The sequence below is a fragment of the Desmodus rotundus genome, chromosome 2 (genome assembly GCF_022682495.2).
Source record: "Desmodus rotundus isolate HL8 chromosome 2, HLdesRot8A.1, whole genome shotgun sequence".
Classification (NCBI taxonomy): Eukaryota; Metazoa; Chordata; class Mammalia; order Chiroptera; family Phyllostomidae; genus Desmodus; species Desmodus rotundus.
The window spans coordinates 198964893-198983318 of NC_071388.1; the positions used below are offsets into that span (position 1 = coordinate 198964893).

General features: G+C 36.4%; 1 protein-coding gene across 2 annotated transcripts in view; it reads right to left on the minus strand.

The window, feature by feature from the left end:
- Positions 1-18426, minus strand: part of CUL3 (cullin 3) — an 84815-nt gene that overhangs the window by 65816 nt on the left and 573 nt on the right. The window lies entirely within an intron of this gene.

The following is an 18426-nucleotide window of genomic DNA, read 5'->3' on the forward strand; positions in this document are numbered from 1 at the left end:
GCTCAACTATCAATCAAGAGGGTTCTTAAGCAGATGACTCAAACTGAGTCTTATTACTCAAATCTTTTCTGGAGGGCTTATAAAAAGAAACTCTTTAGGAGAACAACTTCTTCCCTGTTACTCTAATCTTATTTAATCCCAGTCTATCGAACTTTTCTGAAATGGCCTCACGAGAATTTACCCCTATACCTAAACCACTGTTTTTTTGTCAGATATCCTGACACATAGGGTGCCATCCGTACCAAATATAAATAAAATATAGCTATTTAAAATTTCTCATAAATAAAAAATACAAACCCATATGACCATAATGGGCTCAATACTCCACATATAGTAGTCCTCCTTACCCACAATTTTGCCTTCTGTGGTTTCAGTTACCAACGGTCAACCATGGTCCAAAAATACATTAAAAATTCCAGATATAAACAATTCATAGTGTTTAAATTATGTACCATCTAAATGGCATAATAAAATCTTATACCATCCTTCTCTGTCCAGCCTAGGACACAAATCATCCCTCTGTCCACTATATCCACGCTATATATATGTCACCTGCCCATCAATCACCTGGCAGCTATTAGATCAATTGTTACTGTTTCACAGTGCTTGTGTTCAAGTAACCCTTATTTTATTGAAGAATGGCCTCAAAGAGCAAAAGCAGTGATGCTGGCAATTTGGATATGCCAAAGAGATGCTTCCTTTAAGTGAAAAGGTTAAAGTTCTTAACTTGAAAAAAAAATCATATGCTGAGGTTGTAAAGATAGATCTACAGTAAGAATGATTCTTCTACCCATGACATTATGAGGAAGGAAAAAGAAATTTGTGCTAGTTTAGCTGTCACACCGCGAACAGCCATAGTGCATGATACACCCTTTGTTAAGATGGAAAAGGCATTAAATTTGTGGGTAGAAGACATGAACAAAAAACAGGTTCTCAATGACAGCAACAAGAAAGCACTGAGCCTGTATAAAAACTTTTAGCACAAGCGATCCCTTGCAACAAATGACCATATTCACATAATTTTATTTCATTACATTGTTGTAACTGTTCTATTTTGTTATTGTTGTTTGGTACTACCACAATTTCAGGTACCCACTGGGGACACTGGAATTTGTCCCATGTATAAGGGGGACTACTATATGTGCAATGTGGTTTTAGTCTGCTGACTGAATATGCAGAGGTTGTAATAAACCAGACTAAGACACCATCACTTAATATCAAATAACAAATACCTAAAGCAGAATATTCAGAACAATGAGAAATTCAGAGAAAGAGGAGAGTTTATGTGGACTATAAACTCCAGAGATAACTATACTAATAGTTGAGCAAAACTTCAAATGACCTTTTCAAGCTCTATAACCTAAGTTTCCATGTACATTTTCAAGCTAGAAAATGTACGAAAATGTCTCTACCCAGCACAAATTACTAAATTTTTTTTATCAGAGACTAAAGAATTAAAAAAATATAAACCAAGGGGCTTCAGATATTGTACAAGTACTCTCACATGAAGATGAAATCATTTCTCACGCAAGAGCTGTTTTGTAATCCAGTACTGTATTAATGTTTCCTCAGCATTCATGACTTACAGAGCAGAGCTGCAGCAGCAGGACAACAATGTCTCTTCCGGTGACTGCTCAGGTATAAAAATTACCAAACAAAGGAAAAGAAAATGGAGATTAAATGATTTACTCAAATCACAGAGCTAGGGTTAGAACTCATACATCCCAAAGCTAGTCCACAATCTTGGACTCACTCACATTCCATTTTGCTAACATGGTAAAGTAGTATCACACTGCCAGTCACTGATTATCTTGGTAAACATAGAATGGTATACTAGCAGAGAACACAGGTTTCGCTTGCTGTCTGAATGGCCTGAATTTGTGTCACGGCTGTTTTAAATTCACAAGCCATGTGGCCTTGGGCAAATTACTTAACTCCACCAAGGCTTTATTTCCTCCAGTGTAAAGGGGATTTAATAACAGTATCTATCTCAAAGAACTATCATTAAGATTAAATGAGAATGTCAGTAGAGTTAAGCCCAGCCCAGGACACAGTCTAATTCCTCTCACGTTGACTAACAAAAGAACCCAATGAATCCCTTGAACTCTCATCTATAGGCATCAAATGTCAGGAAAAGTACAGCTTTTCAAGCTTAGCAAATAAACAAATATGACCCAAAACAAAAACACCTTAACAATACAAATATGCTAAATAAATGTAAGTCAGTATAATGTAGTCTTCTTTCAGAAAACAGTATTCCCCTACTTCATGTCTCCTATTCATCCACTGACATTTAAATAATTTTAATCCTGAGAGTTCTGTGCTGGGCTCTTTTTGCTCTACGATGGGTCCCTATGCATTTTCATTCATGGTTACAATTATTACTCAAACATCTAGGATTCTAAAATTCACAAGACTAGACTGGCAAGGGATTCTGGAGCCTTCTAACAAAATTTTGCAAATATAATATATGTACCCTTTTCTTGGTAGATTCCCAGCTCAGATTTCCCAAGAAGTCTGGCCTACATCTGAAATAAGATAAATTACTGGCTTATAAATCAGTTGTTCCCAAATCTGTATTGCCAGTCCCAATGTTCCCCCTAAAGCCTAAAACTACCTTATTCAACTATCTGCTAGACATCTCCAATCAAATGCTCTAGACCAAGGATCATACTTAGCCTGTCCAAAATCCCTAGTAAATTCACTCTCCATACCCACCCACATCTTCCTCGTGTATTCTCAGATTCAGTAGTGGCAACACAACCACACAGTTATAACAAGATAGAAGCATAACCCTCAACTTTTCTTTTTTCCTCTCTCTCAACCCCTTCTCATCCATTCATCAAGTGCTATTAACATTAGGGCAAGTATGTCCCAATTCTTTCACCCTGAATATAATTACCTTAAAACTTTCATCTAGATCACTGCAAGAGCCTTCCAAACATCATAAACTCTAATATTCTCCTGGAATCTATCTTCCTCAAAATCACCACCAAAATAAACATGAGCATCATGCCCACGTTCAATTTGAAAGCAGTTCTCATCAATGACAGGGCTGTGGGGGGTATATTTTAAAAGGGAACATAACACTCTTTAAGATCTAGTCTTACTATGCCTACTTCATTTTTCACTCACCACTACCTATTTTACATTTATTCCCTAAGAACATTAAACCAATGGTAAATCCAGACAGCTGTTACTCCTCCCACCCATTCACCACCCTCCCATGTCTTTGTTATGCTCCCCCCCCTTTATCTGATTCTTCACATAGCCTCTCTGAACACAGCTCAAGTGTCATATTCACCAGGGATCCTTCACTGACCTCAAGCAAAGCTAATGATTCCTTCTTAGCTGTTTCGAATACTCAGCTTTTATCTAACATTACATTCCCATACTGCTTCATAGTATGTTTGTGCATCTTTTTTGACTAGAGTATGAGATACTTAAGGGAGTGTACATTTTTCTTCAATGCCTGGTGAATGAGTATCATTTCACCTGTGTTACACCAATGTGATTTTAAAAACACAAACACTGGAATTACTAAGTGCAATAATATGGAAAAACATTTTAATGTGCTTAGCTACAGCAATTAATGTAATTTTTAAATAGTCAAATGTGTTTTTTGAAATGAAGTACAATAACGTGCAAGCAACAAACTCAAATTTTGGATATGAAACAGTATTTTCATTTTCCATTCATGTAACTAAATACCTCACAAGTCTGCTTAATCATGAATTTTATTAGTAAGTGTTAACTGGGAGGAAACTAGTGAACGGAAAAGGCCATTAAAGAGAAGATCCATAAGCTACAATGTTTCCCGAAATTAAACAAGTCCAAAAACAAAGGAAACTAGCTTCAAGTGCAAATTCCTACATATACGTGCTTTTGTCTTGGCATCTCTGAACACGCCAACAACTGTGGCAAAATATGCTAATAATAAACTTTAATTTCTCACTCACCCATCCTTGATACAGAACACAGTAGCTGTCACAAAATTTAAAGGCCCTAGTTTTATGTATATTTAAAAAAAAAGTTATAATATGCTTATTTTAAATTATGTGAGGAGGACTTTAATTCCATTTGATGAAACGACTGCAATAACTGCAAACATACTCAGGAAGGGATCTGGTAGCAATACTTAAGCAAAATGATAAAATAAAATGCATACACATATACACACAAACATTTACTATTTGTTGATCGTTAGGTGTATACAGTATCTATCCCTAAAAAGCTCAAGCTACAAAGTGATCAGCAAGCAAAGTAAATTCATTTAGCAGGAAAAGAAGCAAAAGCTCCCTTTTAAAAGAAAGATATAATTAAGTATTCTAAATTCTTAAGATTTAGTAGTCCTTTAAAAAAAAAAACAAATCAAGACTTTTATTTTTAAAAGGGACCTTCTCCCCCTTACCTTTCCCCAATCCAAGATTAAAGTTCCCTCATTAGAAAGTACCAATAACAAAAACAATGCTAATCGTCTTTATTTTCTTTCATAAACATCTGATTTTTCATCTACCTTACTTCAAATGATATAAAAACATAACCTTTAAAATGCCTGAATTTGAGAGGATCTAAGTTTCTTATCTACTTACACATCTTGAAGTTGAGGTAATTTATTTCTAAGAGTTGGAGAGAATTACAGCATGAGCCAATTAAAACTATAATGAAGGGAACTGTATTCTTCACTTTCACTATACACAAAAGACAAGAAGTCTTTAGTCCCCTGTGAATAATTTTCTACAAGAAATTCAGAACAGGGTGGGTGGGGGAAAAGGGTGAGAATTTGAAATTCCAAGCAATTCAGAATGACACAGCTAGCAAAAAACAAAGAAAAATGCTTAATCTTAATTTTAAGCTTCAGCCTCAAAAAAAGTTGCTTTGGTGCAAGTATCTGAGGAATGGCAGTGTTGCAGTCAGACACAACTAAGTCATAAATTATGAAAAGGAAGCTCCCTCCCAATGGTGTAAGCACCTCAGGGTGATAGAAAGTCTCTCTTCCTTTATTTTATTGTATCCTTTATACTACATGGCACAATGACCAGATAATATTCAAAAATATGGCTTAAATGCAGTCTAGTTATTGTTAGTGATGATTAATCTTACCTGATGACCAACGACTATGTAATAATATATGACATCTGCAACAATGCTATTTACCCATCCGTTAATCTTTAAGCAACCTCAACCAGCAAAAATATAGCCAAAGATGCGAGTTTTGAGGATAACAGCCCAGTGGAAAACATTCGGACTTTGGACAAGTTATTTAACTTTCCAGACTTCACTTTCCTGATCTGCTTAGGGAAAGAGGGATGGGAGAAAGTGTATTGTGTGGCAATTAAGTTTGTGAAAACATGTGGCACACAGCACTTGCTCAATAAATTTGTTTCTTTACTACACAGAAGAGACATATATGGTCTTAAAGATTCAACCTAAATGTAAAGTTAAGACTACTGATGTTTGGCTGACTGGTTTCTCTTTGGTTCCAGTGGACACCTGATGGGAGTAGAACTGGGCTGTCAAAAGTAGTAACTGATGTTAAGGAAAGCGAGGAAAAGGTTTTCAATTAGAAAAGCACAGTAGTCTGAGAGAATAATTCTGTGAAATCACAAACTAAGTCTGATCTACACTTAGAATGCCTCCAACATTATTAAATTATATGAGAGTAACCTGATGAGAAAGCCAAACCATCAACAGAAGGTTCCATGACAACCTACATTTCAGATCTCAACATGAGTAAACTGTTCAAAAATCAATTTGAAAACTTGGAACAATTTTTATTTTTCAAGGACACAAATAAAGCTTCCAGATTAGCCTACTGAAATCCATTTAAATCACAAGTGATTTAAATTCAAACAATACCGTATTACTTCAACTATCTCTGTGAATTACTTTTGCATTTATTAAAAAATAAGTGTAACATTTCACTCTGATGATGACCACGACGGATAAGGTGCAACCCTAAGTGGTATTCTCCCTGAGGCCACAAGTTTGTCACTATCCTCCACAGGTGTTAAAGACATGTTACTCGGCACCCCGAAACACATTTTATCCAGAGACTACACTGCATTCACGTTGACTGAAACTCTTCAAACATTATAATTAGAGATCCTCCCTATTAAGACAAATTATTACATCTGTAAGATCAACACTTTAAAATAATAAAAACATTTGCTATATTTCCCAACATGCAATTAAATACCAAACACTATTAAGGATCCTGTGTATAAAATTGCTTTTTTTTAAAATTCACCTGGAAAACAAATAACAGAAAAGCAGAACTTGTATTTTGAATGAAATTCCAAAGTAGTAGTAATGTTACAGAGAAAAATACTTTAAATGTGCATGCATGTTTGAATTCCATACTTCTATAATATGAAGTATTGATTTTAATCAAAAGTGAAAATAGTGTCTTCTCTCTAGCTTAAGTCACTAAGTTTTTTTTTTTTTAATGGGTAAACCAGTTTTTCTAAAACTATGATTAACGTATAAAAGCTCTATAAACTGTAAGGCAGTAACAAATTAGTTTGCACTAGAACTAACTACACACAATGCAAAGGAAGCGATAAAAACATGTGAAACAGTATAAACTGCCAGTTAGCTTTGTCTTTTAATTGAAGGAACATAACTGTAACCAATGTGGAAAGACAGCAAAAGGCCTATCATAGAAAATTATTAATAATATACATGGGAACAATGACCACTATACCAGTCAGTGGGGGTGGTAGACACCTTTGAGTGAGCATGTGTACTGTGTGGCCATTGCATTCAAAATGATTGAGTACAGCAATGATTCTGCATCCAATTTTGTGTTAAACTTGAACATTCCTCTGTGGAAACCATTCAGATGATTCAGAAGGCTTTCCCGGAAAATCCAATGAGTGCAGCACAAATAAAAGTGAGGCGTACACACTTTAAAGATGGTCAAGAATCTGTTGAAAGCAATCCACGTTCTGGAAGGCCTGCAATAAGCAGAACCCCTGAGAATGTTGAATGTGTACGGGGTGCAATCAAAAAAGACTGGTGACTGACAGTGTGAGAACTACAAGCTGATCTGGGGGTTCCAGAAACTACTGTGTCCGAGATTTTGACACAGGATCTTGGCATGAAATGCGTCGTAACAAAATTCATTTAGCAGTTTCTGCTACTACAGCAGAAGGAACATCGTACTGCAGTTGCTAATGAATTGATTCAAATGATTCAAACTGCTACCAATGAACATGGTTTCCTCAAGAAAGTCATAACCAGAGATGAATCATCTACCACTATCTATGATCAGGAAACAAAGGCCCGTTGTCCCAATGCAAGTTACCTGGTTTCCACACCTGAAGAAGGCGAAGCAAAGTCGCAGCAAGATCAAAACCATGTTAACTGTGTTTTATGATTGGGAAGGTATGGTCCATCACAAGTATACTCCTTCAGGCCAAACAATAAGGAGTATTATACCTCAATGTTCTTGTCAATTGAGAGATGCAACACGACGAAATGGCCACAGCTATGGGCAACTTCACCACCACAACATGCCCACTCCTGCATCATGTCTCATGCAGACTTTTTTAATGAAACATCAAATCACCCAGACTTGCCCCCCCCCTACAGCCCAGACTTGGCGCCCTTCGACTTCTGGCTTTTCCCAAACCTACGAGTAAAATCAAAATCACCCTTGAAAGGGAAGGTATTGCAGACTGTTGATGCGATTCAGGAAAATACGATGGGGCAGCTGATGGAGATTCCAACAAAGGATTTTGCGGAGTGTTTTGAACAGTGGAAGAGACATTCAAAGAACTGTGTGTGAGTACCCAAGATACCCACTTTGAAGAAGACTGAGGCGTCCTTGTCCTATGTATAATGTTTCTTGCATCTTCCTCAGTAAATGTCTCTCTTTCACAGCACATGGCTGGATACTTTCTGGACAAACCTCATGCTATTAAATCTGCTCAAAACTTCTCTAAACCTGTCAACTCACACAGAAAGATGCAGAACACATAGCTAACTTTCCCACTGCTTCATACTAGGATTTAACCATCATCACTGAAACATACCATTTTTATTTTAAAGGAAATTGTAAGGATGAAACATATAGGTGACTTTTGCAACATCACAGAAAATGTCTAGGCCATAGATCACACCATTCAGTTCCTGGACTTATGTGTAAGTACAATGCTTTTATTAAATTTTTAGTGTCCGAAATGAGCCTAAAACAACCCCAAAGTAAAATCTCTCCATCTTACAAGTGAGTAAAACTGTAGCTAAGAGGCTTATCCAAGATCACACAACTAGTCAGAGCAATGAAGGTATCCAAGTGTCCTAAGCTAAGAGTGTGTCCCTTACACTATGTCAACTCGAGTCACTTGGGTGCTCAATGTGAAAACACTAAATGACTACAGCCAAATGCTTCAGTTCAGTCTAGAGAAGAAAGCTTTCAACTGGAAATCATGCTTCTAAATCATGGTTCCTCCATAAAGTCTTGTCTAGTTCTCTGTTGCTAATCTAGTAAATAAAATTAGAACAGGTTCTCTCTAAAGTCCTGTACAGCTATTAAAAATTAAAATATGAATACAAACAGCCAGTAAGTCACTTGTTTATTTGGCTAGTGATAGCATTCATCCAAAAACTATACCTTTTTCATGTTTTCTTTGCATACACCAAAAAGAAAAGTGAATTAGTTTAAAATATCTGATCTTTGTGCTTCAAAATTCATTTTACTGTTTAACCCAATTCTTAGTATATTCTCAAAGACAAAAAGTATTATAAATTATATTAAAGTATTTACATATACAATAATGTCAAGGAACCACTTTTTTCTAAACATATACTTAACAAGATAAATTTATATTAACTGACAAAGGAGGTTAAAAATATATGTTCTCAGCCTTATAATTTGAAAAGGAAAGTGTTAACTCATAAATATGATGACTAATGTGTCTTTCTTATAGGTTCTAATTTTGACTAAAGTTAATACCCACTAGGGTCCCTTTAAGCAATTTATATATTCTAATTTTACTGTACATTTTTACTGGTTCAAAGTTTTTATAATATTTATTCTTATGAGTGGTGCATTTACACTGACTCTAGTGAGGCTTAAGCTTGCAAAACAAAAAAGAAACACACAAAAAACACACACACACAAAACCAAAAACCAAACAAACAAAAAAGCCCCTTCCAAGGCCCAGAACTTAATTTTGAATTTTTTTCATACGGAGTACTGCACTGTAAAAGCTTTAGGGCACCCCAAATCTTCCCCTGGCTAATAATTTAAACAGAAACCTTAGAATTAATTTCCTAATACATTCCTATTAAGAAAGTAAATATTTGAGAATCTAGCAAATTCTTAAGAGAATATAATTAGGCAGTGTGGTTTAATGGAAAAAACACAAATTTTTGAGTCAGACATACCTGGGACCGAATCCCAGCCCTAGGTGTAAATGTGTTATATTTCACTAGGTCTCTGAGTCCCAGGTAGATTTAAAACAGGAGTAATAACACCTAAGGATTGTTGTGAGGACTTGAGATCATTTTAGTTCAAAGTACCTACAACAAAGCCTAACACAAAGCAGATATTCAACACATTGTGGCTACTCACCTTATGGAGAAACTTCTCACATACTATTAATAAATTGGAAATAAATAAGGGAAAAGAATTTTTCACGATTACTTTCACGAGGACAGGGCAAACAGAAGAGGCTAAGTGCTGCTCAGTTAAGGGCTGTGTTAGATAAGAATGACTTACAATCAGTATGTTTAAGTATTCCTTTTAGCAATGATGGCTTGCTTTTAGAAAAAAGTATCTCTAAAGAATGTTGTATTTTTTAAAGTAGGTAAAGATATCCTTTGAAGTCTTTATTCTTTTGCTTACCAGTAGGCCTTTCTCACTTAAAGAGCAAATTTGGATCCATTCCTTTCTCAATGATTACAAGCACTAAATGAATGAAAAGTCAAATGAAGAAGTTTTACTCAATTACATTTTCAACTTTAAAACTGACTTAAGAAAAAGATGTAATGCTTTCTAGTAGTAAAAGCTCTGGACTAGGGATTAAGGCAACTATCAACCTGTGGGAATAGGACTCTCCTCAACTTTAAAAAGGCTCAACTAATGACTGGGGATTTTAAAGCAATCGTTCAACAACTTACACAAATGGCAACACAGGACCAAATCTCCCTCTCTCAATACCAGAGATCTCCCTCTGGTATTGAGAGAGGGAGATTTGTGAAGATACTTAACTTCATTCTTCCTGGGTCTGTCCCAAATGAAACACATCACTTCTTTTTTTTTTACTTTATTTTTATTGTTTATACTCTTACAGATTCACCGCCTCCACCGCCCCCCCCCTGCCCTGGTCCATCACCACATTGTCGTCTGAGTCTATGGGTTATGCATCTACGTTATTTGGCTACACATTACTTTTAGTTGAAAATTCTGACTTCATGATTCAAAAATTCTTGTAAATGTCTCAGTGATGCCACTGTTTATTAGAAAGCACTTTCTGACATTATGTCTTTTAATTGTCACAATTAATCCGTAAGAAAGATTACTATAGTTCCCATCTTAAAGATAAGAAACAAACTAAAGAGTCTATTAGTTCATTCATTGGCACTGTTGGGATACTATTGGGCCGCACTGACAAAGATCAATGCAAAGAGACTTGATGCCTCCTCTAAAGAACTGTGTTCTAGCAAAGGACAGACTATTCTCTGAAGGCTCTTGGCTATGAAGAAAGGTAATATGGTAGTAACAGGAAGACAGGAAAAAAACATCTTCCTTCTCTGAGACCTGAGAGGAGGAGTTTAGAATAAGCAAAGATACTAGTTAAAGAACACAACTTTGAAAGGGAAAAAAGTTGAAGAACTTACACAAGCTAACATTAGTTTTCATAATGAAACAGTAGTTAAATTTTTTGAAGAATGATAAGAGAATTTTCAATACGGAACTTAAAGGCAGTGATTAAAGTCTGGAATAGCTCATGCAGCAAAGGGGAAAATGAGCTTACAAGGACACAAAAAAACTTCCCAGAGGCACTGAGAGTCCAGATAAGTTTGAGACCACTGAATTTTGCAATTTTCAACAGGAGTGTAAAACAGCCTAAAAAACATAAGCAGTGAAGGCAGGCAGGTGGAATGATCCAAGATGCTTTTTGCTGGTAGTTTTGATCTTGTTGGGAGAAGGTAGCAGGAAAGAAGAGGCAACTAGTTAACATTCAGTGGGAGAACGGAAAGGAGTCTTCTTGAGAACCAAAAGGACATTAATTTGAGAAGGAAACAACATTATATAATAATTAAATAATAATCACAGCATGCATTTATTTATAACACTTGCTATGTGCCAGGCATTACTGTAAGAGTTTTACATGTATCAATTAACTATTTTTACAACAATCTACAATAGTAGGTACTATTGTTTTTCCTTTTTACAAAAGAGGAAACTGGCAGAGGTTAAATGATTTGCTTAAACCCTACATCTAATAAATAGAAGAGCTAGGATACAAGGCAATATTGGAGTTTAAGATTTCTAAAGTAGTGGGATGACAACCTCCAAGACAGTGTGAAGATCACAAACACAGAAGAGACCAAGTCTATTTGATCATCACTGTATATCTAGCACCTGATCCCTAGCAGAACACACAATAAATGTATTTTAAATCAAATAAATGACTGACTATGCCCACAAGCACTGGATAAAATTAAGATTTAACCTCGAAAAAATATCTGGTAAAGAAGATTAATATTAAAGTCTTCAATGACTGAGGGAGCACACAGGTAAGAAGTTAGGACAGGGTCATAAGAAAGATTCAAAAGAATAGTTCACAAGGGCCTGAGCCACAGAAGAGAATGATGGATGTGGCAGTAAAAGGGACCTGGGCCCAGTGATTCAAGGATTATAAAGAAAAGAAGCACCTCAATTCAAGAAAATAAGCCTGTACCCTCAGGGCAAAGCAAGGTTTCAGATGAAGAGGCTAAGCATTCCAAGAACAGGATGAGGATGTGGATGAATAAAGTAGGGGATCAGAGTGTACAGGTGAACAGGCTGGGAGGAAGCAGTCAAGGTGGAAGCAGTAAAATGTAAAGTACCACTACCACACAGAAAAGACTGACCAGAGATTAAGTCTTCTGACACTAATCCAATACTGCCAATGTCATCACACTACCTTTACCTTGTCATTATTGTTTCAGGAGACTAGGATGCTTGCTCTGATTTACCAAATTAATCATTATGGTTGGGCTTAAAGAACTAGTTTCTCATTTAATCAATCGCTAGTAACCACCCACACTGTGCCTAACATTATGCTAAGTGCTCTGTGGTTCAAAAGGGTGTATGGTATAAACTCTGGGCAGAGACCACAACCTAGTTCATAAGTGAAACAAAAACGGAGGGTGGGGGAGAAAGGAAGGAAAAACTGGAAGGAAATTTTTAAAAGTATATAAAAACTTAATGTAAATATTAGAATGTACATATCAAATGAGTATTTACTCCTCCAAAAAAATCACGTCCTTATTCCAATGATTATGTGAGACTCATTATCAGAACTCCTCTTTTGAATCTATCCCCCAGGAGCCAGCAGCATTCTTCTGAAGTGCCCCAGGGGTACCTAACCTATATCCTTTTAGACTAATTTCTTAGTGTCGTTCACAAACTGTGCAGGCTTTTCAAAATGCAAGTTTTAAAAACTGTACCAAAAAATGACAGCATCACTAAAATAAATGTATAGTATCCTCATATAAGTACTTACAAAAATAATACTCAATTTTAATATTTAAACTGGCATAATCATGGCTACACGCTGATATAGCAATAGCTAACTGTGCTAGGTACTGTTCTAATGTTTTATTTTCTTTACCTTACAACAACCTTGTAAGGCAGGTACATTTTGCAGGGGAGAAAACCCAGGCTAGAAGTGGTTAAGTAACTTGTTAAAGATGACACAGCTAGCAAGAGGTGGAGGTGACATTCAAACCCTGGAAGCCCAGATCCACACTCATACGCTCAGTCTCTGGACTTTTTAGGCATATTCCTTTGCCATGTATATTGCACACCCATGGTTTTAGTGCCACCCGTGTGTAACATGCATCCTTTTATACCTCCCGTGTATAACGTGCATCCTTATTTTTCCCTCAAAAGCTTGGGCAAAAAAGTGTACATTATATATGGCAAAATAATGGTACATATGTTGAATACATTAGTGTAAAAATAAATGAAAATTCCCTACAGACTCTCCACAGTTTTATTCTTACAAATAAAGAAATGCAAATCAAAACATTAACTATTTCTTCACCTATGACATTAAAGGTATATGTTAACTAAGACACTGCTACACAAAATGACACAACCTTGAGAGGTATGACTAATTCTTAAGAGCATCACTTTAGAGCCAGACAGTCTGCGTTAGAATCCTAGTTCTGCTACTTACAATTACAGTGGCCTTAAGCAAATTACTTAACCTCTCAAGGCCTCGTTTGTAAAACAGATGAGAATAGTAGTATTCTACAGAGTTGTGCAAATTAAATGAGTTTATATATACACAGCACCGAGAACAATGCAAGCACATGACGGCATTCAGGGAGTGTTAGCTATTACTACCACTACCTTTCTGTCACTTTGGTAATATGTATCAATTATGGTGAGCCCAGTAATTCCATAATCATAAATGAGCTCAAATATTTATATGCCTAGTCACAGCTACATTATTTATAACAGAGTAAATATGGATTCAATGGAATTAATCAAAATACCTGGCAGTAAGGAAATGATTAAGCAAAATGAGGTGCTATAGAGTAGTGCCGTCATCAAAAATCATGTTTTCAATTTATTTAACATGAAAATTTATGAACGGTAAGATACATTTTTTAAAAGCAGTATGTAAAATGATAGTGTATCTCACTTTTACTGTGTGCTCACACCTTTATGACAGATTAAAAGGAAACACATCAAAATGTTATAATCCCTATAGTATTACAGGTAATTTTTATTTTCCTATTTATAATTTAGATATTTATTAAGTTTTCTACTATGAATATGCATCACCTTTATAATTAGAAAAGCTACTAAAATGAATTCACTGTTTTGACAGATTATGATTGCACAGTTTTCACAATATACTGATAGGCACTAACTTTAATTCCTATTTCATCTCAGTGACTTGTTCTTACTAGTAACACCTTTACTTTTTTTGTTGACTTTACAATGGACAAACTATTCTGAGCTGCATTATTTAAAACTACAAATTGTCCAGCAAGTTTATAAAAATCTAACAAAACTGCTAAAGAACATTAAGATAATCTTGAATGACAATAAGAGCAAAAAATTATCTCTAAGGTCTCCCAATTTATAATACAAAGGGAAGGCATACTATTTTTTCTAATCTTAATTATAAAATCTTCCTAAACTAGACAAAATGCTGTTACTTAATGAATAAATGATGTATGTATAAACAAATGAAGCCTTCTCTATTTTGTTTGAATCAATCAACCTTGTGGCTAATGCAGTATTTAAAAGACCAAATTCTCACTTCTATTATATTTCTATACTACCAAAAATAGTTTCAAATTCAATACTGGTACTAATAATTTTCCAGGTTCCTCTGAACTGCTATCTAGGATGATAATTCAAAATAAGCACTTTATGGGTAACTACTTTAGTTTTCAAATTCTTACAGCTACACCACAGCTGACTGTCCTAAAACTATTAAAAATAATTGAGTCTAAGTATAAGCAACCTTTTAATGAATCTGCTACACTTGACTCCAGAATTTCTCTACAAGGAAATACTAGAGCATGAAAAACAAACTTACTGTTAATTCGCACCTTGTGTGATTTGGAAAAACTATTATTATTCAGGTTTCCTGTATGTGTAGTCCAGGTAGTTCTAGGCAACAATTACTTTCCCAAAGGGAGAGAAACCCAGTATGAAGATCAAAGCTGTTTCCCCAAACCTGGCAAGTGTTAGGTAGCTAGGAAAAACAAAAACATTAACTGTCCCCCTTTGTTGTTAAGTTCTTATGACCTTAAGTATATCAAAAATAATCTTAAAACTTAATCTCTTACTAATGTCAGTCACTTTGTGGGTTCTACCTAACAGTAACCTCCACATCACCCCCTGTCCAAGCCACACAGGTAGAGCTCTGGTAAACTCATCTAGAATGATGGGGTAGACATCACAATCAGAGATTCTTTATCACGATTAGTGTGCTTCTATAGACTAGCAACTGACACCATTTCCAGATCACACTCTAAAGACAAATCACTTTCAAACTGTCTTAACTCTGAAGGCTAAGCCAATTAAGGCAAATCAGAGGACAGGCCAGCACTTCCATTCAAATATATCCCCTCCAATCCAACCAACTTCTCAAGCTCATGTGGACAAAACCCTGGACAGTACAGATGATGGGGAATGGCTTCTCAGAGATAAGAACAGAAGGTTCATCTGACAGCAAATAATCCTACATAGTGGAACATAAGCTCAGGAGTGAGACACATGGCAACAGCAAGGAAAGAAGAGCAGGAACTTCTGGGGGCAGCATTTTTTGGTCCAAATCCATTAGTTTCCAGGAGTTTGGCCACTACGACCTCCTTCCTTGAAAAAGCTTTGTAACCCTTGCTGCCACTTTGGGTACCCCAAAAAACAAAAAGATGTTAAATGACATATATTTTGAACACTGCAGGAAAGCTTAAAAACCAGAATAAACGTTTCCTCTATCAACAATTTATAAATATAGGAAGTTCCCTATTGTTATCCACCTTAAAAAAAACCAGTTTCTCTTGAAATCTTATGAAAAGGTCTAGTAAAAATGTAAATTGTACATAAAACTGGTATGGCGTAACTTCTATTCTTGTAAACAATGATGAAAGCACACTTAAAATATGTATTCGAAATACTAAAAGGAACATGATTCTAATAGGACTCTATCTGGAATAGGCTTAAACAACTATAAAGGATCTTGTTAGTTCACTTACCGCTCCTTTGCAATGAAAACAAAATAATCCCCCAACATATTTTTATACATTTTACTCATCAATTTTATAAAACAGAATCTGAAATGAGTACTTCAGACCTTCGGTTAAACTATAATTTCCCTTAAATTATAGTAACTATATGTCCAAATGGTAATGTAAAATACAGCATTTGTATGTACACAGGTACACACACAATATTTTTTTCTTTATGGAACACTATGTATTTACTACTACTAACTAGCAATCTATGCAGACTACGGTTATGCAAAAGGTCACTAACCTGGATGAAAAATTTTAAATGTCTGTAAGTACTCATTTACCAATGCGAAATACCGTACCACTGAGGCATATCTCCATCTTAATAAAGGCTCAAGAAACTGTGACTTAAAAATTTATATATTAAAAACTATAATGGTTCTTTTCATTGGGAACTACTTATGAATGATGTTAATAATTATGAAACAATAATGAAAAATTCTATGGCTTTTTAAAAAATTAGCAGATATTAACTATTGAACATCAAACACCAGTCATAAATTTCATTAAAGGATTTTAGAAAACTTAGAGGACAACAAATTGGAGACAGAAAGGATCCAAATTAGCTCACAACCATAATGCTACTTAAAATCAGTTTCAGTTCTATCACATATTATACTCTCCAACTAAAGGAATAATGAAATTTTCTCCCAACAATACAACATCCAGAAGCACCAATCCTGGTCTTTCAAGCTATATTGATATATCCCAAGTCCTTAGAACAGTGCCTGAAACACAGCACTCAGCATCTGTTGAATGAATGAAAAAATGGGAGAATAGGTAGGAACAAGCAAAACTATAGATCGAAGAGTTGACACTACATAGATTAATCAGAATGTTGAGTGACTTGACGTCAAAAGTGAGCTATCCCACATTTTAGCAATAATCATCTGAGGTAGAAGAACTCAGACTCCAAGAACAGCAAACTTTCCCTAGAAAACTTGTATAATATTACTTAAAATACTAAATAATTCTTAATTCTGCTAAAAAATGGTCAGCACTGGTTTGGTAGAAAAACATTATAGTCACAAATTCATCAACACAGTTCACTGTTCAATTCCATGCTCTCTGGTCAAAATTTCTCACTTTGTAGTTTCTCATACTTACTTAGAAAAAAACTTCAAAGATTCAAAAATCCCTTCAAAACACTTAATTCCCCTGAGTATATCCCACACATATGTACAGAAAGCAGGAAGTCTCCATACATTGACATTAGTATTTATTACTACAATTTCAGAAGTCTGAATCAGGTGTATTCTTTCAAATTTTAAGAATTCAGAGAGATCAAGTTCTTTGGGTGAGTTTCTTACTTAAATACCACAATTATATTATTAATAAAGTCTTTCCCGGCTGAAAACTCCACTTGAGAAAACTCATGCTTTAAAAAGTGAGTACAAACCCCCTTTTTCCTCATAGGGTGTCTATGATTCTAAGAAAGGAAACCCCAAGATCTTTCTCTAGTTTTACTGTTTTAAAATCTTCTGTTCAATTGTTAGACTATGTTGATATATACGTGCTACTGTAGCAAGTATGTCTATTTCTCTGTTACAACAGAACATTTTCATTGCTTGCCGCTGACTATCTGAATCAGATGGAGCATCCAAAGTTATACCCTATATACTGAACACCGGAAGCGGACGACTCAACGTAAGGCTAAAAAGAGAAAGTTTCTAAACGGAGTATATGTTTGCTGTCACTAAAACCTACAGAGTAAAGCAACCTAGGGTAGTGACTACTCATTCGTTTGGGCTTCCAGGGCTAAGAAACGGAGAACTAATTGTCCAATTTGTTCCTGCTTGCTTCTCCTGACCCTTCTACGGGAGGGGAGGCAATTCCTGAACAGGAGTTTGTAAAGTGCTTTGGAAGCCTGTGGAAGAAAGATGCTTTAAATACACCTGAGGTTACTAATGTATTACGGCTGAGCATTACGTGGAACCACTGTCCCTGCGTCGGGGGTAGGCTGATAGCATAACGCTTCCTGAGGACTGGGAGGGAGAGAAAGAGGACAGCCCCCTTCACCACCGTAAAGGTTCGGGTGGCCGTCTTTCAGGCTGGGTTATTTTGTGAAACCACAGCGAATCCACACGTGGAAAGTTACACACAGGCCCCATACAAGGAGAACTCCAACTGTCCCCATCCAAGCAGGTCTGAGAGTCCCGGGAACTGAGAGGGGAGAGGAGGACTAGAGGTTGGGGCTACACCCTACTAATGAGGGAAAGGTGCAGGGAACGGCGAAGGGGTCCCAGCTGCAACTGACGCCCGCGGGGCGGCTGAAGCAGTTCCGGGCGGGGGGCGCGGCGCCGGGCGCGGGGAACGGCCAGGCCCCGGCGGGCGGCCGCGCAGGGGCCCCGCGCCGCCCCGTTGCCGGGAAGGCTCGCGCCCCGCGCCCCGCGGCCGGCGGCGTGGGGGAGGGGAGTTAGGGCCTGCGGCCTGTTAGGGGAGTTCAGC